This window comes from Fringilla coelebs, assembly GCF_963513975.1.
Source record: "Fringilla coelebs genome assembly, chromosome: 3".
Lineage (NCBI taxonomy): Eukaryota > Metazoa > Chordata > Aves > Passeriformes > Fringillidae > Fringilla > Fringilla coelebs.
The window spans coordinates 21,404,988-21,431,635 of record NC_140030.1 but is presented as its reverse complement, the minus strand read 5'-3'; the positions used below and the strand labels follow the sequence as shown (position 1 = coordinate 21,431,635).

Genomic DNA, 26,648 nt, shown 5'->3' with positions numbered 1-26,648 from the left:
CCGCATCATAATTCAGTTTTAGCTCTTTTGAAGATAGAACAAAAATGTTCTTCATTTAAAAAAATCACATGGAATTCTCACTTGCTTACTCTGCTGAATTCCAGACATCATTCAGCAAGCTTGAACAGTTTTTGTGTTTTTCTTTTTGATTTCTGTAGCTACATCATGTTTAGTCTTATGTTTTACTGACTGCACCTCCTTTTGATGGAAATAGTATTTTCCTCATCTCATCATTTGGTTTAAACAGATTCAAATAGTCCCCTGAAATGCATACCTTACTTCTGTTTTAAACATAATAGCAAAAAAAAAAAAAAAAGAAAAGAGTTCTCTCCTCTATTTCTAGTTATCTGAATACCCAATAAAGCAACATTTTCAAGCAGCTGACAGTACCAGCCGTCACAGATTTGTCTATCATTTTTACTAATGTCATATGTTCTGAATAAGTAGATTTTCAACATTTCCCAACATCAAATGATGCTGTTTTCAATGACATAGAGGTAGATTCAGCAGTTTAATACTATTTTGCTATGGCACATCTATGATTAGTTAGAATGAACACCTTGACATTGTGATAGTCCCTGAATGGCTTGTTTCACACTCTAGCCAGAGCAGTTAGTGTGGAGGTAATTTGAACTATATAATGGGTGTTCACAGTCATATTTACAACCCTTGACAGGGACCTTTGCTCTGTGGAGGTGAGCAGCAGGCAGAGTCATGGGTACCCCTCCCTCCAGCAAGGTAATTGTTGTGGAGGGAAGCACCAGATCCTGTATTTTAGTGAGTCTATAAAATAATGCAATTTTGCATTTTCTGTGACTCTCATGAAGGAGAGGAATGGAAGCTTCCAAACTGAATTTCTTTCCATATCTCTAATAGAAACTGAAGAGTATATATCCCAGATAGGGTACTAATGAGGATATTACCTTGTGAATTCAGGATCATACAAGACTGGGAATTAAATGAGGCTAAATTGTCCACATTGACTTGGATCCTTGACACCCTAACACTCCAAATGTTCAAGCATGTTCTGACAAAGTTTGAAGACTTCCTTTCACTTGGCAAGTGTGTTCTATCTCTTCAACTGGACAGCTAAGAACGTTGGACAGTGAGATTATAAAAATCATTTCCCACCATCCCAACATTCATTAGCCTTCATTATAGTACTTTCATTGGCTCATAGGCATTATCAACATGCAGGCATAATTTCAAGAGCATGAACTTGATTTCCCAGGAGACTATCAGTGGTATTTAGCTGGAATTTTCATGTGGCACAGAACATATCACTTAGTTTAGAGCAATACAGACACCAGAAACACATCTTCTGGAAGCATGTACTTGAAAGCATAGCAGACACAAAATAAAAGTAGGTGGGTTTTTTTTGTCTATCCCATTCTTCAGCAGGTCAAATAGTTTTGCCAGCTACTGTAGGATTTTATGCTAAATTATTTACACACAAACTTCAGAAAAAATCATACAGTATAAGCCCACAAGAAAGTGGCATTGCCAATATTTGTGCAATTGGAAAAGCACATATACGAATAGAGCTATGGATTTCTGCAATGTAGTTCTTTATATGCAGAAAGAAACAGAGGGAATGTAACACACAATAAAATCAAGGTGACAAAATAGGACAGGACAAAACAATCGTACTTTATTTTTTTGTTTTGCTTTTCATGAATCAATTTGTGTCCTACTTATCGTTTGTTTTCTCTGAAGAAAGTAATTTTTTTTTTACAGGAAAGCACCCAACCTCCTCCTACAAGCACTCTCATTTGTTCTGCACAAGAAAAACATGGATAGAAAATTGACTTACCTAGGGATATAGAAAAACTGTAAAGCAGAGAGGAAGACCAGCCTTTCCCAGCTTAGGAAACACTGCCCAAGGAAAACAAATAATTCTCCTCTCTAAAGGCTACTGCCCCTTCACTCCTATTTAAGGGCAGATGCAGTGCTATATTTAGACTAACCAAGTGATTCTCCCAAAACTGGGGTCAGCCTAATACGTAGTAAGGGAGTGATATAAAGGCAAAAGAAAAGCATTAGCCTATATGGAGTTTAATACTGAATTTTAATAAAAGACAAACCCATTCTTTAAAAAAGCAGTTTCTTAGTTAAAAGTGGGGTTTCATTCCCCAGCAACACCAAGCACATGCGAAGCAATTGAATGCCAGAAAACAGCTTAAATTTTTTATTTAGAAAAGTTTGAAGTTTTAAAATAATCAGTAACTTAGAAGACCAGTAAGGAGACATAAACCTCAGAATATTATCAGTAGAGACATGAGATCCCCTTGGTGCTTCGGGCTGTAAAATGAGCCTCCCTATTGCTTCTTTAAGAGCTCTCTGAATGTGAAAATGTCTGCAACATATGAAGGCATACCAGTTGTATAAAACCCCTATTATTTTCATCTCTATTACATCAGTAGTCAATCTGAGAGAGATTTTTCTCTGTCTTGTAGGTAAAGTAGGAAGAATTTAATATGCTTAGAGACATAAGCCTGCAGAGGAAAAAAAACAGCCAAAGCAGTCAGCTCTGTGAGACCTTGATAGTCCCTGATGGTTCCTGATTATTAATTAAGTTATTCCTAACTAAAATGGATGCCTGTAGGGCTCCTAGGTTTCTGTCCAGAAGCTACAAGGCACCACTGTGGTGGCTCTGACATGTCAGATGGCAGGGTCTAGCAGCACTGGCTCTGCAGAGCTGGTAGGCTTGGGATCATCACTCTGCCCCATTCTGGTGAGACACAGCCCCACGGGGATTGCATCCATATGGGGGGAGGGAAGGAAGGGTAGGACCTCTCACAAGGCTTTGTGACAAGCATGAATAATTAATCACCTTCCTCTTACTCTGTCTGGAAATAGAACAACATGCCTGAGAACACCTGGCTATATGGCAGACCTAATCATACCTCATGACTTAGCCCACAATGACTCGAATAATCAGTGAGTCAGCAACACACAAACAGTAGGGAATTCACTGATCTTAAATTTATTTGAAAATAACAAGATCTATTTTCAATTTATTTATACAGAAATCCAGTCATTGTCAAAGTCACTAAATGACAATCTATTCCACTGCTTGGTATGTGACACTTTGATACATGAGCAATATTATTTTTAAGCCGTGTATTCTTCTTATGTATACACGTAGGGAAGCAGAGCAAGAGGTAGAAAAGCCTTTAAATCACTGATTCTTATCCCATCTGCAATGTTCACCCAAGTTTCCTAAATAGCTCTGGTAAGGATCTTTCTTACTTTTGCATCATCTAGGGCTACCATTTGCTTGAAACAGACTTCTCCCTTTCTCCCATTGATCTTGAATTATAACTCAGTCTGACAGAATTAGCTCTACAGAGACAGACAGAGTGGAATGACTGCATATGCCCTGAATGTAGATGTTGCTTCAGAAGCAGCTGTCAAAGTAATTAGCATGTAATAATCCAGAGCAGACCCACTTTACTTACCCAGCTCCATCTCTTCTCTCCTATTGAAATTTCCTGTGGGAGGTAAAAGGTCATTTTTCAGGAAGACTTTAAAGTTCTCACTACACTCTGCTTTTCATTTCTCATTCTATATTTATTATCTCTACAGAAATGGAGGCATTTACAGCCTGCCCTTTCTGCCTTTACACTTGAGCACTCTTCTATTTTAAGTTTTCTTCAGGGTGTGGCTGGATGACAAAAATATGGAAGTGCATCCTAAGGACTGTGGGAAAAATGCCAAAGGCAAGAACAAGCTAGGTAGGAGGGCTAGTCCCAGGTTGTTTCCAGGAAAGACAATAAATAAATTCTTCTCTTCATAGACAAAATAAGATAGAAGAGAAAACTGCAATATTGTGCTATTCACAGGTGGTGAAATTTAGGCAGCAGAGCAAAAAAAAATCCAGCATTTTAACTATGAAATAATTTACATTATATTCCTACTCTCCCCTAACACAGAAGGTGCCTTCTCCTGATCCTTCCACTTCTCAAATAGAAGACCTTCCCTAAGAACTTTTCTAAAGCAGAGATTTAACAGGGTATCGAAAGGATTACTTAAGCATTGTAAACTTTGCATGTGCTAAAATCCTTCTGTGAATTTTGTGTTTCAGAATTACTTCTTTATCTTCTGTCAGTCCCTTGATGTGGGTTTCTTCACTGATACAGGCCTAAGTAATGTCTCAACTACTCCAGCAAAGGGAAAGACAAAGAAATGAAATGGAGCTCAGGAAAAAGAGGTGTTAGCATTTTAGCCATTGGATTAAACATCAAAAGAGTAATGAAATGAAATTTAATAGTGTTAGAAGATGCATGCTTTTAGCCTATAAGGGCACCTTAATAGTGGCCTCGTGCTTTTATCTTTCTCCAGTTCCCAGAAAGCCTAATGCATCTTTGCATGGCAGCCTCTCAAGCCCAGCTTTGTTGATATGTTAACTGCTGATTTTTTCAAATGCTTGCTGCATATTTATAACTTCATATAAATTAAAAGATTGGTAACTAGCAATGAGGTTCCTCATCTCTGCAGCAGTCCTGATTATTCACACAGCCCTGTGGTGAGCTTTCTAAAGCCATGCTACAACAATCAATGCTGGGCACTGGTGATCTTAGAGTCTCTCTTCACAGTTACCCAAGTCTCAGCATCTCCCTTGGTATCACAAATGAAAGACAAAACAGTGCATGCAAATTCAACCATGTGAAAAATAAGTCATGTTCTTTCCTCTGCTGGTGCCTTTGGTCAGAAATTCAGGATTATCAGTTGTGGGCTCTACACACGGACCCAATAGGATGTGTCTCATTCAGAGGAGACTACCAGCACCTGAAAGACTGAACCCAAAACAGTTTTGGAGGAACTGCATCTGCTCATGGAGATGAGGTAGCAAGAGAGCAGTAACAGATGCACTTGACTGCTGACAGCACTGTAAATGTGCAGTGGAGCACAAATCCCCAAGGGAAATACACCTTGCTGCTTCTTTCAAGGGGGGAGAGAACAAACCCAGACTGGCTTCTAAGAAGCCTAAACACTTATCTCTCTACCTCCTCTTTTCTTCTTATTTTCTTGTTTTTCCTGATGCATTTTCTCTTATTCTACTAGAACTTGCTGATTTTCTTTTTCAATGCCCAACTTGCAAGTATTTTAAGGCTGGTTTCATGTAGCTGAAAACTGTCAAAAGCTTAAACTACCCTTCCCAGAAATGAGACTATGCTGAGTGGAGAGGAGGCCAGAGAAGAGTGAAGTAATTTGGAGGAGGAGGAGGAAAATACACTTCCAGCTAAGGGAAGGGTGCACTACTCCCAGGAGAGAGGACAATGGCAGCTGAAGGAAAACAAAACAACACCTACAAAATCCCCACATTAGATGCGAGATGTTTTAAACAGCCAGACAAGGATTTTCATTCAGCAATTCATCTGAGCTAGACTGAACTGAATCCAGAACACCAAACAATTTTAGTATAACTCTTTGAACAAACACTAAAATACCTGAGCATACAAAATGTTGGGATTTTTTCCCCTGCAACGTAAGGCAAAATTAATCTCTTAGTAAGTATCCTCATTTATATCTGAGACAAACACACCACTGAGCTACAACTCACTCAGTTACAGCAAATCAACTTTTCTTTTTACAATACCTAAACAGTAATGTGTCCCCCTGCTGTCCAAGAAACCACTCTAATGCCCATCAGAGTCAGTGCTAAGGTTTTACTGACTCAGGAAAGCTCAGATTCATACCCTTCTTGATTTAATATCAGCTCAGTGGCATCTCTTCATTTACCTTTACAATGGCACTTGTACAAAGACAAGGACCATAAAGATGTCTGTCTTATCCTGGCACATTTATTCCAGTGTCACACAGCACACTTGGCAGGTACCTGCTGCTGCAACAGTTATCTTTATCAACCAACCCCGGTATCATCCACAGCACATTAAATCTAGAGAGAACCACAGGCTGCAAGAAGGCAGAGACAGGGACTAACCCTGCAGTGGTGTGGTCCAGAGGTTTCACCACACTTGAAAATGAAGGCAAGGCAGCTGCCCACCAAAATCCACCACTGAGCAGCATCATTCAAAGCCTCTTTTAATGTCCCCAGGCTTCAGTAGCTGTCGGCTGTGGGGGTTACTTCTCGTGACAGCATTTACGTACAGGATTCACATCAGACAAGCACAGACAACTGAGGCACAGAATCAGAGAATATTTGAGGTTGGAAGGGACCTCTGAAGGTCATCTTATCCAGCCCATTTCTCCAACAAGGTTACTTGGAGCTGGTTGTCTAGGACCACATCCAGAATTTGAATATTTCCATAGATGAAGAATTGTGGTGGTTTTGCCTGTGGTAGAATTATTTTTCTTCCCAGTGGCTAATATAGAGCTGTAATTTGGATTTTTCTGAACATTGGGTTGATAATAGATGTTTTTGTTATTGCTGAGCAGAGCTTATACAGAGCCAAGGCCTTTTCTGCTTTTCATGCTGTCATGCTGGTGAGCGAGCTGGGGGTGCATGAGAGGAGACACAGCCAGGACAGGTGACCTACACTGACCAGAGGAATATTCCAGACTATAGGCCATCATGCTCAGTATATAAAATGGAGGGAAGGAGGGAGAAGGGGGGTACATTTGGAGTGTTGACATTTGTCTTCCCAAGTAACTGCTGAGTGTGATGGGGCCCTGCTGTCAACAGCTGCCTGCCCTTGGGAAGCAGTGAATTCCTTGGTTTGCTGTGCTTGTGTGTGCAGCTTTTGCTTTTCCTGGTACACTGTCTTTATCTCATCCCAGGAGTATGCTTTACCCTTCCAATTCTCTCCCTGATCCTGCTGGTGGGACTGAGCAAGCAGCTGAGTGGGGTTTGACTGCTGGCTGGGCTTAGACCACAACAAGAATACAAAATCTCTCTGGTCAGCCAGGGCCAGCTCTTGGGTACTCTCACAGTGGGGAAGGGGAAAAAAAAGTTTTCTTATGTTCACAACCTCTGTCACGAACAGTTTGTGTCTCTGACTGGAACTGACTCTGGTTCTGTCCCCTTCTCTTGAGCTGGCAGAAGCTGAGGGTCAGACATGACATCCTCCAGGTTCACAAGCACACACACATTTGCTCTCTGGTTGCCTGCTCTCTGTCTGTGTCAGTGCTTGCTGCAAACAGATGCACACTCTCATGATGGCTGATGCTGCAGGCACCCCACACCCATGGGTGCCCCCAGGTAGCCATATGTAGGGTATAAGGGTACCTAAAACCCCCAGTCTGACAGCAATTGCTGGCAGCCAGGCCCCCCAGCAGCTGGCAGTCAGTCCATGCAGCACTCACACACATGCATGAAGAGTGAGATAGTTAAAAAAGGTTTGAATGAAGACAGGGCAGACTGTGGTGATCAGGCACAGTGCTCATTCAGATAGGTGTACTTTATAAAGTACAACCAGCCTCTTTGATAGCCCTTTCTGGGTGATACTCTCTTTGTTCCTCTGATTCCTTCCCCTAAACATTTCTTCATCACTTTATGCAGGTCTACCAATTCTCACACCTCTGGTCCAGCTCTCAGGATCTTCGCTTACCCCATCTCAACATCTCCAGGTAAAATCTTCTCACACTCCACATATCCTTACACAGATAATGTGGAAATTACCTGCTTCTCTTTCGCAGAGGAAAAGGAGAAGGAAAGGAATACACACAGATCACACAGCAGCACCTGCATTATGAGTCCAATGTGAGAGCTGACATGAAAGCCTCAAACAGTATCAGGTTCAGGCATATCCTTCTATTCAAGGTCATTGAACTTTTTCTGGCATCTCCAACAGTTCGTGTCACTGAAAGCACACAGCTGTGACGTGATGTCCCATGCCACACAATATACTGCCTGACATATATGATCATTACTGTACTTTAGTATAATGAACTTTTACTGTATTCCTGGAAGCAGGTAACTCTTATTACAAAAATTGCATTTTTTTTTAATTTCAGAACTAAATTATTTACATCCACAGCCGCTCCAAGGAATGAAGATCTGACAGATTTAACTGTAAATGGGCAAGAACTATTGCAAATGCAGATCAGGAACAATTTTCTTAAGGAGTTATATCAGCTGGACCCCTTAATTCCTGTTCCTCACTATTGCTGGTTATCTTTGATTCTGTAGTTGCTATAAGCAAAAGAATGAGTAGCTCTAGGTACATAGGTAGATATAACAAGTGTGCTAAGACTGATGGTCTCAGGCAGGCCCCAAATTTACACAGTTTTGATAGATTTTCATATTTTTAGTAAGAACAAAGAAAGAAACCACTGTTTAGCAGGAATGTTTAATGAACCATGCTGATTCTTCTCCAACTGGTCAGTAGTTGCCTCTCCAGTTCTTCAAGAGCAATGCCATAGTGCATAAAAAACAAAGCAGGACTTCATTACATCTTCATACTGAAGAGACCTACTTGATTATTTCATCCCAGTCTGCACCTGCTGTTTCTGTCCATGGTCCATATAATGGTGCTTCAGCTCAAGCTGCCTTTGGAGGTCACCAGTTCTCTCCATTGCTGCTACTGCTCCCCCTGCACAGCTGTGAGTATTCCTAATGGGCAGGTTTTGCTAGAATCTTTGTCCATGCCATTTCACTGATTGTTTAATCTTCTCGCTCTTTTCCATTAAATTGTCATTAAATCAGTCATCCACTACTGTCCTTGACTGATTTGACATAGAGTCAAAGCCTCATTTCCTTTCAAAGGGTGCTTTTACCCAAATAAAAACTGTAGGATTTCCCACTCAAACACTGTTCACATTAAAACAAAACTTAGAAAAGTTATTCCTAATTTGTTCTCTTTTTTTCATAATTCATCCAGACTAGATCTTGTTTCACATAATGGCCTGCTGAATATTCCTCTGCAACTGTATTTTTATCACAATGTTTACATTACTGATTGAAAAACTTGCATATATATTTTGATTTCTACCTTACTGATATCTGAATCAAACAACTTTTCTATTATTCTTAACTTTAATCTGAGATAGATATGTGTTCCAGATACACAGATAGCTTGAGATGGCAGTAAAATCTTTGCACCCCCTGTCTCTTTTACTCTGATTTTCTACTGCAATTAGGCAGCATTAGGTACCACCAGCATCTGGTATCTACTGTAACATATCCTAAATAAATGCTAGGCAGCTTCAGAGAGCTGCAAGACCAAAGCAGGCTTTGATCCAGCTTAATAAATGTCTTGAGGCTTACGTCACGTCAGAACGGCACAGAATGTAAAGCTCTGAATGCTTAGGACAGCTGTCCTCCTTCCCTGCCCTGGTGGCCTTTCTGATTACACTTGCACCCAATCCCATCCACTGGCACTGTTTCCCAAGTGACACAAACACTGCAGCAGAGCAGGAGACGAAAAAATCTTGAGCTGAGTGTCAAGATGGGTCATCAAGATGAGCTGGGTCGCCGAGATGTCTGGGTATTTATGACAGGACAACAGCAATACCACAACATGACAGAAACCACTGAGGTTGCCTAGAACCACAATGAGTTCTGTGAGGGATAGATTGCTGTTCTTTACCTGACAAAGGGACCCAAATCAGCTGCCTGGGATTTCCAGTGCATAGGAACTCTTGACTGGACTCATATAGTTTGAGGCCAGAGTGTCACAGTTACCATTGTCTTATTTATACCTCAGAGTCCATTCAGTTGTGTTGGCTACTTTTGTGCAGTAAAACCACACAATTGATTTAACATATTAAAACACCAGCTGGCTGGAGTTCTTGCACTATAAAAGGAAATAGGTCTTAATTTGGATGTATCCAGGAATTAATCCTTATTTATTGCCCACACTTTTCTCCAACTCTTGATTATGCTTACTGTATGTAAAAAAATGTGCCTTTTTAAAAAAAAAAAATTAAATTTGCTTAGCATAACCTTCCACACAGTAGTTTTTTGCTGGCTTCTCAGATTAAAAAAAAACACAGTATTTGCTTCCTCTGAAGGTGCTCACATACTAACCTTCAAACTTCACATTCCCACTTGCTGTTTCACTGCAATTGCTAGACAGAATATTGGTTTCTGTATTCTGTCATTGCATCCTACTAGCACAAAGAAGTAGGACTTCTGAGAACAAGGTAGAAAAAAACCAAATAATTAAACCAAGTTTGGGTTTTAGGTGTTTATAGAATTGTAATTTTCCACATGTGTGAAAAAAGAGAATGATTCTTTGAAGATATTGCAAACAGGCAATGAAGTAAAAAGGAAATTGGAGCCATGTATTGACATAATAGTGGATAGTCACCTGGAGATGAAAGACAGATATAGACTATGCTAAACATCAGCAGTGAAAGAAATAGTTTGCAGTGATACCTTACCAGCAGCTGCCTTTGTGCCTTTCTCCAGCTTTTTATTATATTTAGTGTAAAAGAATTGTGCTGTTTTTTCTAGAGATTTGCCTATCATTACCTTCCATGCAGTAATTCATATCAGAGGAGCAGTATGAACTTGCCAGCAGTGTATCTTTCTGGCCAAGAAGGCAAATAATATCCTGGGGTGTATTAGGAAGAGCATTGCCAGCAGGTCACAGGACATGATCCTGTCCCTGTGCTCAGCCCCAGAGAGGCCAGGACTGGAGTGCTGTGTCCAGTTCTGGGCTCCTCAGGACAAGAGAACCATGCAGCCCCTGGAGCAGGTCCAGCAGAGGGCCATGAAAATGATTAAGTGTCTGGAACATCTTGTACAAGGGAAGGGTGAGGGAGCTGGGCCTGTTCAGCCTCGAGAAGAGATGGCTGAGATAGATACAGGTGTCTGAAGGGGGGGTGTCAGAGGATGTTTCCAGGCTCTGGTCAGTGGTGCCCAGCAAGAGGACAAAAGGCAGAAAGGAATGCACAGGAAGTTCCACATGAACACGAGGATGAACTCCTTAACTCTGCTGGTGACTGAGCACTGGAACAGATTGCCCTGAAAGGTTGTGGAGTCTCCTTCCCTGGAGATATTCAAGAACCATTTGGGCACCATCCCATGCCATATGCTCTGGGATGGCCCTGCTTGAGCAGGGAGGCTGGACCACAGAATATTCTGTGGTCCCTTCCACATTACCCATGCTCTGATTCTGTGATTCTGGTGCAAAAAAATAATATTCCAAAGAGAGGAAGTGTGTAGGAAAAGGAACCTTACAAAAAGGACACCTTAGGATTATGGTATTTTCAGAAGTTTTCTGGGAAATGCTAATTAAGCAACATGCATTGCATTCCTAAACTGTAATATAAAAGCTTTGAGTTGAGCTTCAGCTTTGTGTCTACAAAAGGACTAATATCCTTTGTAGATTGTTTTCTCTTGCTTAATCCTAGGTAGAATTAGTATAGAGATGTAAAGAGGATAAAGCTGATTGTGATAGCTGCTGGTGAAGACACTGCTGGAGAGCCTGGAAGACCAGGCAGGAATCATGAAGGAAGCCAGTAAATAGAGGCCTGTGCAAGGGAAAGTAAGAGCTCTGTTCTGGACTTGGTGAGTTCAGATGGGCGACAAAATACGATGGCTGGTTTTCTGAGCACTTTTGATCAATAACACACTTTAAACTCATGTATGATACATGAGGAACAGAAATACTGCCTTCATTTCACCTGGAAAAAAGATATGGCACAGAAAAGAGAACAGATGACTACACATGTAATCTGTCCAATAGCAGAAAGGAATGTATGTGCAGTGTTCCTCCCTTCCTCATGGAAGTATCACAGGAATTTCCTCGTGTGTCATATACCATGGGAAACAATTGTGCCTCATGACAACCACATAGAAATAGTCCATAAAGCTCGATTCTCAGGTAATATAGAGCAGCAGTCTCAACAGTTTGACTTCTGATTTGCTGTGTGCCTTATTCATTATTATTGTTTGCTATTCCACCTCCTCCCACCTCCCCATACTTCCCTTGGTAATTCTCAAGAAGAAAGAAAAGGGAGATTTCCACATGTCCCATCATTAGTGCCAGCCCAAAGGGTAGACAATGACCAGGTAGACAATGCCACTATCTCTCACCACTCAGACACATAACAAGCAGGGTAACACACCACTTACCAACATAACCAATAATGACATCCATTAGTCTCTCTACAGCCAGTCAAACCTCCTGCTGACAGAGCTCACAGGCCTTTGGAAACTGGTAGGTTAATTCTGGTCCTGAAAGCAGCCAACCACATCCAGCCCTTCTGAATTCACAGCTGCAGAGGTGCTGTGTTCTTCCCATAGAGGACTTGACCTAAAATTGGGTAAGAGGATGTAAATTGCTCTGGGGAACAGCACAACACATAAATTTGCTTTGTTCTTTAAATCTTTCCTAGGGACCTGCTATTTGCTGTAGACGGGGCAAGGAGGACACCAAATGTACCTCTAGGCCTGGTATAATAAAGTCATTCTTATGTTAAGAAAAAATTTATGAAATATGCACCAGGGATGTTAAGGAGGAAAAGGTCAAAGAATTGATCTACGTTCCAGAAGCTAATGAACACTTCCTTGGTGAATGTAATCTGTTGAAAAAAAAAGAATAGAAAACAGCAGCCAAGTAAGGAGGAAAGATAAATCATTGTGTATGACAGAGATCTGAAGAGGAACCAAGTATGATGACATCTTTCTAGACAGATACATTATAACTAAAGATCAACACCAAAGATCAACCACTTCCTCCAGGAAATAATCTGAATAGCAGCTATATGAAGACAGCTGCCTGTAAAAGTTCTTTAAAATGAATAATATCCAGAACCACCTCAAATTTCTTTAAAACATTCAAGGAAGTTTCATGACTTGATAATTCTGGCCACCATCTACAAGATGACCAACTAGTATTTAATTTCTCATTTTTGGAATAATTGTTATGTGCATTATTAAAACTTGCATATATAAGTGTTTACACTGCCATACCATGATGATGAGTAAGGCATTAGAGCAACTGATATACAGAGAGAGGATGGGGAATCTTGGCTGCTTATCCTGGAGAACAGAAATGTCAGGGGATTTTATGAATGTGTATAAATACCTAAAGGGAAGGTGTAAAGAGGACAGAACCAGGCTCTTCCTAGTGGTGCTCAGGAATGTGACAAACTATCAATTGGCCTTGGGGGACTGAGATGTGGCCAAGGGAAGGGCAGGAGGAGGCTCTTATTGACTCCAAAGTCACATTTGGGAGGGAAAGTCGGTGAAAGTCTCCGCCACACCTCTGACTTTTCTTCAGACACATTGCATTGTGTTGGCCATCAGTGAAGCTGCTTTGATCAGGAAATGCCAACTGCCTTCCTTATTCCACAGAATGTAGCACTTGGTGAGTAAGGAATCCAAAATAACAGAGCAAGGTTTCCATGATATAGTATTTGTCTTTAGACAACTGGTCCATTGAGATGCTGGATTTTATTTTAAAGCTTAATTTAACTTCTGCAGTAAATTATGACTCACAAACTCCAGCTTCAAATAGCCAAGTTTCAGTGCTTTCAATATTGCAAATTATTTAAACTATTTATATTATTTAAATTATTTATATGATAAAAGTATCATATGGAAATAGCTCGCCTAGGAGACCATAGAGAACAAACCTGGTATGCAACACTCAATACAGGTGACAGAAGAACATTCCTTTATCATTAGTATCAGTACTGTTTCTGTTCAAGGACTTTTTCTGAAACCCAGAAATCAGAGTGGAAAAGACATTTGCTATCTAGTCTAGAGTGGAATATATATATTTGTGACACAAAGTTTTTCTCACAAATAAGATCTATTTCCTAAAAATCGTATCAGCGTTCACCTCTGCCAGACCTTCATGCCTTTCCTGGGGAGCTGAGCTAGGTCAATTTTTGTTCAGTGTAATGGGACTTAGGGGACCATTCCAGCTGCTGTAACTCCAGCACTGTGCTTCAGATCATTTATTCTGAAAGTAATTTTTTCCAGGATCATTTATTTTGGAAACTATTTTAGTCCCTACAGGCTGAGAAACACAGTGAAAGAAAAAAAATAATTTGGAGCTTCTCCAGGATTTGCACAGAGATAAATTGACACAAAGATCTTTCCCACTCTCCACATGACTCCTGAGACAGCATAAAACTAACCTAGGCTAACAAAATAGGGAAGTGTAAGTGTGTTGTTAAAAGGATGCTGTCTACAAAAGGTAAAGAACAAAAGAAAGAGGCTGAAAACCAATAAAATTATACAAAAATAATATGTCAGTAATAATAAAAGGAGAAATTATCTGCCAATCACTATTTCATACTAAAACACACTCACATATTGTCTTTGAAAACTCTCTGTCCTTTATAAATAGCAAATCAAAGAGTCAGATTTTCAAGGCATGGAAAACTACTTCATTTGTCTTTTCCACATACAAGTTAAATTTTAAAAGAAAAAATAACTAAGACAAAGAGATGTTCAAGGTCAAGAGTCAAAGTATGGAAAGGCTTTTTTTTCAAACATGGTCTTTTTATTTTAGCCAGACTCTCATTTATCTTCGAATATTTCTACCTTGGGAATTTCATTCATAGTTTTTAAATAACCCCACTAAGCAGCTTAATAAAAACTGTCAGCCTATCATTTATAAAATAACTTTTTTGCAAAATAAATCTGTTACACAAATGCAGGAGTACCCAATCTCCATCCCTTATGATGCTCTCTGAAGACACAAATAGCACAGAAACACTTCAGAAAGTGCTTTTATTTGGGTTCATCTTAAACTGAAAGTCTACTAGCTATATTACAGACACTGTATTCAAAACAGCTTGTTCTGTAAAATACATTTGCCAGAGAAAACAGCTTTGCCCTTAACAGATAGGTTAGCTATTTCCTTCTTTCTTTTTCTTTTTATTTTTAAAAGGCAAAATATTAGACAGCTGTGGCCACATATTTTGTCTAGCTACTCATCTTACTCCCTTGGGCTACTCTGAATAACTTAACTGCAACTGAAATCCAAATTTGGCTCACTAAATTCATTTGACAGATGAACTAGAAAAATGTCATTTATAAAAGTAACTTGAATATAGCCATAAAACCTTTTTTCATTTATCAAGACATTTTCTTCTCCTAATAAATACATATAACAAACAGGTCCTGTCTGAGCATATTTACCTTTGTAGCATCTGGCATATGAGCACTTCTGTGAAGACAAAATACAGATTTTAAATGTTTGACTCTGACAGAGCTTTTAGTGTGGCTGGAATTTTTTCTTTCTTCAAGTTTACCTAAGAAGCCTCTTAGCTTATGGATAACTTCACAGAGTAATGCTCATATCCTCATGTCACTTACCAATGACTGCAGCACACTCAGTGAAATAATACAGCCATTCCATTAATAAAAAAATGCAGGAGTACAGAGAAGGAATTGATGATTTCTCTTCTGGCCTCTCCTCTTATCTTTTCTTTATTTTCTTCCCCCACCCCCGATTAGGGTATGCCTCCACTATGTTATGAAAATCCCTTGGCACAAAATGTAAAGTAATATTGTCTTTGTAGAGAGAAAGTAAAAAAAAATGACAGCAGGGCCAGAATGAACAAATAATGATTTCATTTGTGAATATTAAGCTCTGTAGGGAATTTTTGTATCAGCTCCTTTTCCTGCTTTCCATTTCTCAGCAACACAAATGAAGTTGTCCCTGTTGCTGCTCAGCAGAAGCCACTGCCACTAGATGGGGCCCCAAGGCAAGAAGTGCTCAGCTCACAACGCCAGGTTCATTCTGAGAAGCTGCATTTCCAGAGAATAATTATAATAAGGGCAAAAAGCGGTCAAAAATATCACAACCCCAAGTGTGCTTAAGAGCTCGAGCTGAATTTGTAATTTGTTTCAGAAGGGTACTTAAATTCTACTAGCACCTATACCAGAAGGAAAGCACAGACCCTCTACCACACAAATTCTACCTAATCCTTAAACCCACCATTCTTAAAAGGGGGGGGGGGGGGGGGGAAGTCCCTGCATTTCACCAATAAAATCCAGAATATTTTTCACATAACTGGGTCTGACTACATGGAATTATGGCTACACCTACTCGCAGGGTAGGACAAGCACAAAATCACCCATAACAAGTAGCACCATGTGTTTCCTCCCTGTTGGTCCAGACAACAGCAATGCCACCATCCCTTAGGAAAATACATTTCCAACAAGCTACAGTCCTCAGAGACATTTCAGCTCTATCTTGGTCTGTTGGAAACTCAGCTTCTCACAAAAATGCATAAGGTTCCCTGCTCAGATTCTGCTTCATAGGTCTATAGAAAATGTTGATCTTTGCATATTTAGTGAAAGAAGGGGTCATGAAACAAAAGCCTCTGCACTTCACACCCAGAGACATAACCACTGGTCCAAGACATTATTGTGATTTTTATTTACTTCGATGCACAGCATTGATTAAATGTTTCTCATTTAATCAATTCAAAGTTGATTCTCAGCTGATGGTTTACCACCTTGAATGCAACTATCCTATAATGTGAGTGCACACTGCTATTATATAGGTTATCCCCACCTGCAGCTGTGCCTGAACTCATTACCATGGACTGGCTTTACTGCCAGTGGAGAAAGCCTCTCCACAAATGCAATTCATCCCTTTCCAAAGCAAAATTTGTCCTCCTAGGCTAAGTAATTCAGACACAGGTGCCAAAGTGGCAGAGGTCTTAGAGGTGTGCAAAACCAGTCCCTGCTTCTACTTCTCAGAGGAGACATTGTTCTTAGCCTTGTATTTAACCGCACATGCAGTAAGAACATGAGTTTTTCTCTCTGATTCATCAGATTTGCAAAGTAATTTTATTTTTGTATATCATCACTGCTCAACAGCAAGTGCAGTGATGTGCACCAGCCCCCAGCTCAGTGAAGACAACCTAGACTTGTTCATGCCAAAATGGATAACATCCAAGCTGAGGCTGCCTCGGTTGTTATCCTGTTTCTGTCTGCCTGGATCAGACCCTGGCGTGGCAGTCCTCTCTAAAGGCAACTTTGGAAGGTAGAACGCACTGGCTGCGCATTGAGCTTCATCTGTCGGATGGATCACCCCCTCTAACATTGAAAAGGAGGGCAGTCACAGTGGGTGACTCCCTCCTGAGGGGACAGAGGGCCCCACATGTCAACTGGACCCACCCCAAGAGAGATCTGCTGCTTCCCTGGGGCCTGGGTATGGGATATCAGTGAGAGACTTCCTGGGCTGATTCAGCCCTCTGATTTTACCCACTGCTGATACTCCAGGCTGGCAGTGATGAGTTTGAAAAGAAAAATGCCAGGGCAATTAAAAGGGACTTTAGGGCTCGGGGTCGAGTGGTTGGTAGGGCAGGAGCTCAGGCAGTCTTTGCCTCAGTCCCTTTGGTGGCTGAGAAAAATGGTGAAAGGAATAGGAGAGCCTACATTATCAACAAGTGGCTCAAGGGTTGGTGCCATCAGCAGAATTTTGGGTTCTTTGATCGTAGGGCAACATTTTTGGCACCTGGCCTGCTGGAACTGGATGGGCTCCATCTCCCTGTTAAGGGCAGAAGGATTCTAGCTCATGAACTGGTGGAACTCATTGAGATGGCTTTAAACTAGATTTGAAGAGGGAAGGGGGTGCAGCTGGGCTGGCTGAAAGCAGGCCCAAGGGTGGTAAGCCTGAGTTAGGGGTGAAATCAGCAGCCCAGCTGAGGTGCATGTACACTAATGCATGCAGCGTGGGTAACAAGCCCGAAGAGCTGGAGGTCACGGTACAGCAGCAAAGCTGTGATGTAATTGCCATCACAGAAACGTGGTGGGATGATTCACATGGCTGGAGTGCTGCACTGGATGGCTACAAGCTCTTCAGGAGAGACAGGAAAGGGAGAAGAGGTGGAAGGGTGGCCCTTTATATTAGGGAGGCTTTTGATGCCATGGGTATTGAAACTAATGATGACGAAGTTGAATGCCTATGGGTAAGAATTAAGGGGAAGGCCAACAAGGCTGACCTCCTGCTGGGAGTCTGTTATCATCTACCCAGCTAGGAAGGACAAATTCCACCACAACTGTCCTCCAGCCAGTGGACAACATTCTACAAGCAGCTGGAGAATGTTTCAGGATCACCAGACCTTGTTCTTTTAGGTGACTTTAACCTACCAGACAGCTGCTGGGAACTTAATATAGCAAAAAATAGGAAGTTCTTAGTGTATGTGGAGGACAGAATGCATTTTGGCCACAATAACCCGTGCAGTGTTATAGGCTGGGGACGGTCTGGCTGGACAGTGCCCAGGCAGAAAGGGACCTGGGGTACTGATCACCAGCCGACTGAACATGAGCCAGCAGTGCCCAGGTGGCCAAGAAGGCCAATGGTACCCTGGCCTGTATCAGGAATAGTGTGGCCAGCAGGAGCAGGGAGGTCATTCTCCCCCTGCACTCGGCACAGGTGAGGCCACACCCTGAGTGCTGGGTCCAGCTCTGGGCCCTCAGTTTGGGAAGGATGTTGAGATGCTTGAGCACATCCAGAGGAGGCAACGAGGCTGGAGAGGGGCTGGGAACACAAACCCTGTGAGGAACCACTGAGGGAGCTGGGGGTGTTTAGCCTGGAGAAGAGGAGACTCAGAGGCGACCTTATCGTTCTCTACAACTCCCTGAAAGGTGGCTGGGGTCAGGTGGGGTTGGTCTCTTTCTCCAGGCAGCAACTGACAGAGCCAGAGGATGCAATCTTAAGCTGTGCCAAGGGAAATATAGGTTGGTTATTAGGAACAAGTTTTTTACAGAAAGAGTGATAAAGTAGTGATTTGGCTGCCGGGGGAGGTGGTGGAGTCACCATCCCTGGATGTGTTTAAAAAAAAGCCTGGATGTGGCACTCGGTGCCGTGGTTTAGTTGAGGCGTTAGGGCATGGGTTGGACTTGATGATCTTAAAGGTCTCTTCCACCCTTGTGATTCTGTGGAGCTGTGAAGCTAACAGGAGGTTCCCAGGCATGGTAATTCAGTCATCAATACTTTAACAGTATTTAAATTCCTCTCTTTTGGACTATAAGACATGGCACTTTCCCAGACAATTCCCGAGTACAGGCAGGATTCAGCCTGAGCAAAGCACCATTGCCCTTGGTGGTTTGGAGGCAGTGCTCCTGTACTAGGTAAGGTACCATTATAGCACAGTATAAAGTAGTTCTAGGGATGCCAGTAATTCTAGGGATCAACCATGACAGCCATAACCCTGTTCATTTTAATAGAATATAAGCATGTATATGTATGTAAGCATCTATCTATCTATCTATCTATCTATCTATCTATCTATCTATCTATCTATCTATCTATCTATCTATACCAGAATCTGGTAGACTTAAAAATGAGGCAGTTGCTGAGAATGAAAACTGCCAAGCAAAATTGGAGTGAGGGCAGAGGAGAGCCAAGTACCACAGCAGCCGTATGGAGTTGAAGCAACTTGTGCATGGCAGGGTCACTAACCCTCTTGAAAGTCTGTAATTGTCACAGAGGAGAACAGCACACCATAAGAGAGCTGACAAATTTCAAATGAAGGAATAGGATCATTTAAGTGTATATTCAGGATTTAACTGGAGCAAAGAAACTAAGATAAGACTTGTCTATGCTCACACATAGGCTGCTTCAGGAGAAGGAACATGAGGTCCAGATAAAACTGAATATTTGCAGTGACCAAAATAGAAAAGTGCTTCTGAACAGGCAGGCCTGGAAGAGCCACTCGTTCCTGATGACAAGGAAGCCTTCTTCAGGAGCTGTGCAGAGTAGCACACTGTGCAGTGTGCACGCTGAAGAATGCCATCTCTCTGCTTCACAGCCCTTTCAAAACAGACTCTCCTCCCATCCAGTAATATAAGGAAGGGGGAAGGAGATCTATTACTTCATCCTCATGTATGTGGCAGCTTTTCTTTGCTGCCTCCTACGCTTCATCTGCCGCTGCTTTAAGTCTGCCCACTCTCCCCCTTTCACACAGCTCTTGTGCAGCTCTGTGTCAGATATTCCTTCATCACCTGCATGCCTTGTTTTGCCAAGGTCACTTTCTCACATGCCATTATCAATTGTTCTTTCTCTTTACATCCTTTTCATGAAGCATTTAATCAATCAATCAATCAACCATTTTCCATGTTTGTTATCCTCTTTGAGAGCTTTTAATTCTCCAAGTTACTTTTCTCCTGTGCTTTATTAGACTACAGTCTGCTGAGCTCTCTCCAAAGTTCAGCATGAGATTACATGTGAGTGGGTTACATTAGCTCTCAGACTGTGCTCTCAAGATAATTAGAAGCATATATTGTTAGAAACACATCATTGTTCAATTAATATTGAAATTACTTACTAGTACTTTACAGCCTAAAGATGCTTCTAGAACTTACAAAATACAGAGTAATACATTTCAGGCATTGAGATTTTTAGTAATAAACAAATGAAAAATAAGGATGTGTTGGAACTTTAGGCAGATTAATAAGAATATTACTACCTTAACAAATTTTTTCATAGTATCCAGCCTGAATATTTCTACCAGGAGAGCAAGCAAAAATTAATCTGATTTCTTTCTGCATTTCCTAAACAAACAAAGACATCAACTAATTATTGATAGTGCTCTTTTACATAATGAAAGACTTTCCATGTTCCCCACTCAGAATTTCCTTTCCTAAATCAAACACAGCCAGTGCTCTGAAACTTTCTTCATTTCCCAAAACTCATGTGTCTTCCCTCTGAACTCCACTGAATCCACATTTCCAGTCAAGGACAATGCCTGAAAGTAGGTGCAATATTTCAGCCAGTCTCACCTATGCAATTAATCCTCATTTTACAAATAATGCTCCTGTTCAGACTTTTAACTAAATGGCAGATTTGACCTTGCTGTATAAGAGACTCACATGGTAACCCAATATCCTTTGTTTTCCCATACTATCCTGAGGGACTTTTCACTCCAGGGGAAAGAAGGACTTCTTTTTCACTCCACTTAGGAACAGCCCACAGCTTTCTCGCTGTACTGCAGACCTCTTGCTTTCTGCAATATCTGCCTGACTTCATCCCCAGAAAGAGATGCATACTGAGACACTTGGTGTGATAGAGCACTTCTGGAGAGCAAACTCCTCCTTGTTCTCATGAAGCTCATTTTTACTGCCAGCCATGGCATATGGGAGAGAAGACACACTCAGCCTCCCTGTGGGTGACACAGACTGTAGGATCTGGGGAGGAAGCAGAAGGAAACTGATACATTCATTACTACAAGGCCAGAACAACATGACACAGACCAAATGGCTAAACCAGGAATAGTGTCCAGGACCTTGGTCAGAAAGAAGAGATGAAATAGACTATATGACATTAAAAAATAAATTTAAAACATTAAAAAACCCCAAACCCAGAATAAAACAAAAACAAAAACACCATAAAGCTTATTTCAAGCATCATATTGCCTAAAGAGTCTGGATATGGGGTGGAAAGAAAACCAGCCTTTCATTAAATCCAGGACATTAAAAACTTTGAATTTTGAGTTTTCTTCCCTGAGATCACCAGAACGAAATCTTTCAGAGGAATAAGATGTTCAGATCAGCCTGAGCTCACTCCATGCACCCGAAGAGCCAAATGGGACATATGAGTTACTTGCTGCCCCCCTGGCACGTCATGCACCGCATAAAGCACTCTCAGGTGAGTCTCCCTGAAAACTGCATAGCTCAGTCATAGCCTGAGTGAGGAAAGGCAAGATCTGCAACTACCAAAATATTCACACTATTTGTTACAGTTCTGGGTATACTACACTTCCTAGTTAAGAGACTTCACATCTTCTTCTTGCTGCACCTTTCGCTTCTACGTTTTACTATTTGCCATCTTTGTGCTACTTCCCTTTGACAGCATTGCAGTCAGTTTCTCCAACACTGTCCTGCAATTCCCTACACATTTTCAAAGCTTATTTTCTTCTGAAAGAGGAAAAAAACCCATAAAGCTAAGGCATTTCATTCAGCTCTAACCTGTTGGAGCAAATTTACCAAGAAAATACACATTTTTAATATATCTACAAGTCATTAAATGCGATTTTCTCCCTGAGGTATTTCTCTTTCTGTGCCTGTCTACAAAGATGGCACCACTGTGGCACGGACATATGCCTAATTTCCACACAGAATAATCTCACTGAATCCCACAGGTGAAGTTTGATCTAATTACAGTAAAAAAAGAGTTCTTCTCAATTGTCTCATACCTGACTACAGCATTTCAGCAGTAAGACTATGCTGGCAAAACTGTTAAGCTAAGCACAAGCATTTGCTGACACAGCAGCTATTCTACTTAAGGTTCAAGGATATTTTACATGTATTTAGGAAGAAAGAAAATGCATGTGTATGGTAGTATACAATATTCTTTAATCATTGGTAAAGCTATTCAAATGCAGAAAAACCTCTCAGTGTTACACAGAGTAATGACTGATGAATTGGTTAAGGTTTTAAAGACATAATGTTTTCTATGTAAGATGCAGTGACCCCTCTGAACAGCAGAGGACATTTAGTTACTGCAACTTGTCTCTTGAATGGTGTCCAGAGAGAAGAACAGTGGGACCAGTGAGGAAACAGCCTGGGGATAGGCAGAGAGAAAGGCTCTTTTGTGTGGCAGCAGAGGCAGAATCCCAAATGCTCATTTTCACACACGGACAAAGGAAGAAGGGCAACATTTATCTCTTCTGTTTTTTCTAATTTTTCTCCAAGGTCTGCAGCACAAAATCCCTCCTAGGCAAGCTGTCAACAAGGAGGAAGCATCCTGTGTGCAGGGGCCCAGCCTGGCAGATTAGCAGTATCGCTCACCGCAAACCTGACACAGCCAGAGAAGCTGCTGTGAGAGGACACAGCAGGGGAGAGCTCTGAGAGCTGTGTAAGAAAATAACAGATACAGCTGCCACTCCAATCATTGCACCAAGCTTCCAGTGATGGCCTCATTTTGCCACGCCAACGACCCAGCGTGGGATGCCAGAGGAACTCACAGCAGTCAGCGGACAAGATGGTAGGAATTACAGCTAAAGGAAAACTAGCGTAGCACAGCTCAATATCAGCTTAATCCTGCATACCGCACTGTGTGGCTGCTGCATTTTTGACTTCACTTGTTAAGCAAGACATGCACTGCAGCAACTGGGCTTCTCTGCTGAGAGGAATGCAAACGAGATCAGAGGGATGACAAGAGACACCATTGCCTGCAGTGCCTGTGGCCCACAGCGGAGCAAGAATCAATCATGTTGGGTTTTATTCCAGATCCTGGGGCTCTTGAGCCTTTTGCATTAAAACTCTGCTGCATAAACAACCGAGAGAGGCAGCAGATTCTGAATCTGGTCTGCAGCAAACAGCAGTGTCCAGCACACTTTTGTATCCTCTCTCTCAGCATCATCTTACTGTCACAAAAGGAGGTTGAGACACTCTTCAGTATGAAGTCTAGGACAATGTGATTTTAAACTTCTTAAAGTACAAAAGGCACCAGGAGATATATTAGTGACAACACTATTAAGAAACTGTAAGGCAGACCAAGTGCCACAGATTTTAAAGAAACAGAGGCAGTATCCTATTGAAAACAGTCTTTTTAGGCAGCAAATACAAGGTATGAATGTGCACAATAAATCCCAGTGAACCAGGGTACTTCTGTTCTAAGTAGAGACAAGATTTGTGACAAACCCAGTCTTGTGCTCACTGCCCCTCCATAAAGAAATCAATCGCTGGGGTGATCTTAAGGGTTTTTTCCAATCTTATTGATTCCATTAAACTAATTCATCAACATCAGATTTTTCCAGGCACACAAAACTTACTTTTCTCCACGGCATCACAGAATGAGTCCACATGCCCTGGGAACACGAATGCCTCCTTGGGCACAACTGAAAACTTGCAACACTGTCATACAGCTCCACATTTGCATAATCTCCCCGTCCACCAACTATCACACTAACAATCTCTCATTCAGACAGACCTCTCAGAGCCTCCTTTTGGGGTCAGGAACTGCCCAAAATGAAGGGAGAGAGATTAATCCTGTGTATCAGAAGCAATTGCCAGCACTTTATTGTATGTGAGGGAAGAGCAGCTTCATCCCTTTTCTCTGCCCAGGGAAATGTGAACTCTTACTGTCACATCCTGTTGATGCAACCAGCAGTTTAGAAGTGTTTCTAAAAGCCTTTCTCAGTCTTTTCTGAGCCAGCTGCTGTACATAGCATGAAATAATGAAACTGATGACCTGTACAGGGGAAATAACTCCATAGTCTGTTTTGGAAAGTAGACATTGGAGTTAGTGACTTCTTTGGGATTTTTAAAAAATAACCTGGAGTACTGTTATACCCAAGCATTTCAGTGACCTAACTCTGGGGTTTTGCTCATAGCATCTTTCCTAGTGAGCTCTGCCATGAAGACTCCCTAAGTGAACTGCACCTTACCCTGGCAGAAAAATTGTCTCCTTAATTACAGTGTTATCTTTTTCACTGATCACAATCAATCACACAAACAGAGAAACTTTCTGCCAGTCTAACTCACCCCATCTTTACCAGGCCATTCCCACAATCAGCTGACTTATGCTTCACGGATGTCCATGTTATCTCTGCATAAATCATGAGTCTGGACAAGTTACCCAGCTATAGGGGTAGGAAGCATCAGAGTTGTTCTAGGAAGAGCACCACCATCCAGTATGGGCTTAAATAAGGGTTGTGAATTTGCCATGAAGAAATGTAAGAGAGAGGGAGGTGATGGGGAGGGATTGAGGTTGTCAGTGGTTCCCGATGCCACAGGGAGCTGCAGCCTTCTGCACAACTGGGTGCTCTTGGCATGATTATAAAAGCTGATCTGCTTCAAATGTAGCCCGGAGAGTGAAAACAGTGTGGAGCCATTAGGCCTGGCACCAGAGATGTCCCCCATCCTGTAAACAGGATGTAGAGCTGTAACAGGAACCATGAGTGTCTGTTTTCCTGTGCAGGTGAAGGAGCCCCATAGGCAATGCCTCTGCTTCTACAGCCTCCTCCCTCTCCCTGCCTGCTCCCCTCAGCCTCCCCTGCCCCTGCTGCTGCTGTTGGGGGACAGTTGGGAGCAGCCCCCCAGGAGTTCAATGAATCCATGAGGAAGCAGAGCCAGCAAGAGCAGAGCCCAGCTCCCAGCCCCTCTCCCTGCCCATCACAGGCTGCTGGAGATCGAGCCAGGGCTGTCTGACAGCCCACTGCAGCTCTGGATTTAAACACTTTGGATAGACTGGAGGTAGAGACAGGACAGGTTTGACGCCCTCCTCCCACACAATTTCTGACTGAATGTTACTCCATCAGTGTTTTTTAATTTGTATTAACCCTGCAATGGATAATGCTCAATGCTGTTTTGCCCAAACATCCAAAATTACAAGTTCTTTCAAATCTTCAAAAGGTGAAAAACCAAAGCATTTTTATATTTTTAACCATTTCAGGTTTTCCTCCATATTCTGATCTGAAACTACAGTATGTTTTTATTTTCAAGGAGGTGCAATAGGTAACAGCAAGCCAAATATGCAACCCAGGGGAGGTATTTGAACAGAAGCTGAGCACAGCTCTCAAACAGACTATAAATCTTTCATCCCTCCCTCTCAAGCCTCTACTTTGTTTATGCCAAGTAGAATTTACTAGAGTAGCAGTTAGTAATGCTAGTGAAGGAAACTGCAGGCTGGGTGTGAGAACAGGCCTTCTGTCAGAGCACAGCTCTTGTCTTCCCTCCGTGCTTATGCTCAAGTCTCATCTCATCTGCTGTGAGAGATCATTATCCTCCTGCCTGTCCTGGCACCTCTGCACTGCCACTGTCACTTCATTATTTGTCATCCAACCCACCAGCTTGCATATTTATGCAAATTTTATCTGTCTTTTGCTTTACTATCACCTGCTTCATTTAAGTTTATGCCACCTACTAGCAGTAAGGCAATAGTTCTGTTTCCTCCCATGTGAGAAACTGAAATCTTGTGGTTAATGGCTTAAACATTTTTTTTAAAAGGACTTTGCCCATTATGGCAAGATTGTATAATGAAGCTGTGACCACTAAAGCCTGCTCCCTGTCCAAATATGCTTCCTGACTGGAACTGGACCGTGAGTCAAGCCACCTAACAGGAACTTGAGAGAAGGGTGGTACTACTGGCCAGTTATCTTGTGTCTAAGGAGAATGTATGCACAAGCCAAACTCAGCAGCTGCCCTGAAAATCAGCTGTGGCTGGGTTTGGGGTGAGGGAGGCCATAGCCCACAGACTCATTTTCTGAGGCCAGGTTTGCCTCACACACTTTCCGTAGGCCAGGGTGGGAAGAGTAGAATTTTTGGGTGTGTGGTGTAACCCCTGGTCAGAGGGAGCACCCACCCTCCCTTACACAAACTGGCTTACTTGTAAAACCCCCCCACACCAGAAAGGCCACATCCACAGGACATGAGAGGCAGCTGAGGAGGGGTCATAAACCATCAAAGACCCCCAAAGCACCCCCAGACTCATTCCTGAGGCCTTGCACCAGAGGACTGAACATGATGCAAAGCGATGCAACCAATCCAAAGTCCATGGCAAGAGATGGTGTAAAACTTCCCTGCCAGAAGAGGCACCTGGGTGTTCCCAACTGGCCTGAATACATACTAACTCTCTGAACTCTGTTTTGTGGGACCATCACCACCAAGAAGACCAGAAGAGGATCTATAGGATGCTGCTGGGAATCACAGTGGTGAGTTTTTCACTTAACCTACCTCTCTGTCACTCTTTCGCTCCCCCCACCCCTTTCCTATTTTTCTGTCTCTCCCTCCCTCTTTCTCCCCTGCTCACATTTACTGTTAAATAAAATCCATGCTATTGATTTTCAGCATACAGTCTCTTTTGCACCTTAAT

The 26,648-nt window shown here is 42.0% G+C and overlaps 1 protein-coding gene across 2 annotated transcripts in view; it reads right to left on the bottom strand.

Moving 5' to 3' along the window:
- MYOM2 (myomesin 2) overlaps positions 1-1,933 on the bottom strand; it is a 76,050-nt gene extending 74,117 nt beyond the window's left edge. For both annotated transcript variants that reach the window (XM_084202411.1, XM_084202412.1), the window contains exon 1: positions 1,814-1,933. The gene's annotated coding sequence lies outside the window, so the exon portion shown is untranslated. The remainder of the gene's footprint in view (positions 1-1,813) is intronic.
- Positions 1,934-26,648: the final 24,715 nt, after the last annotated feature.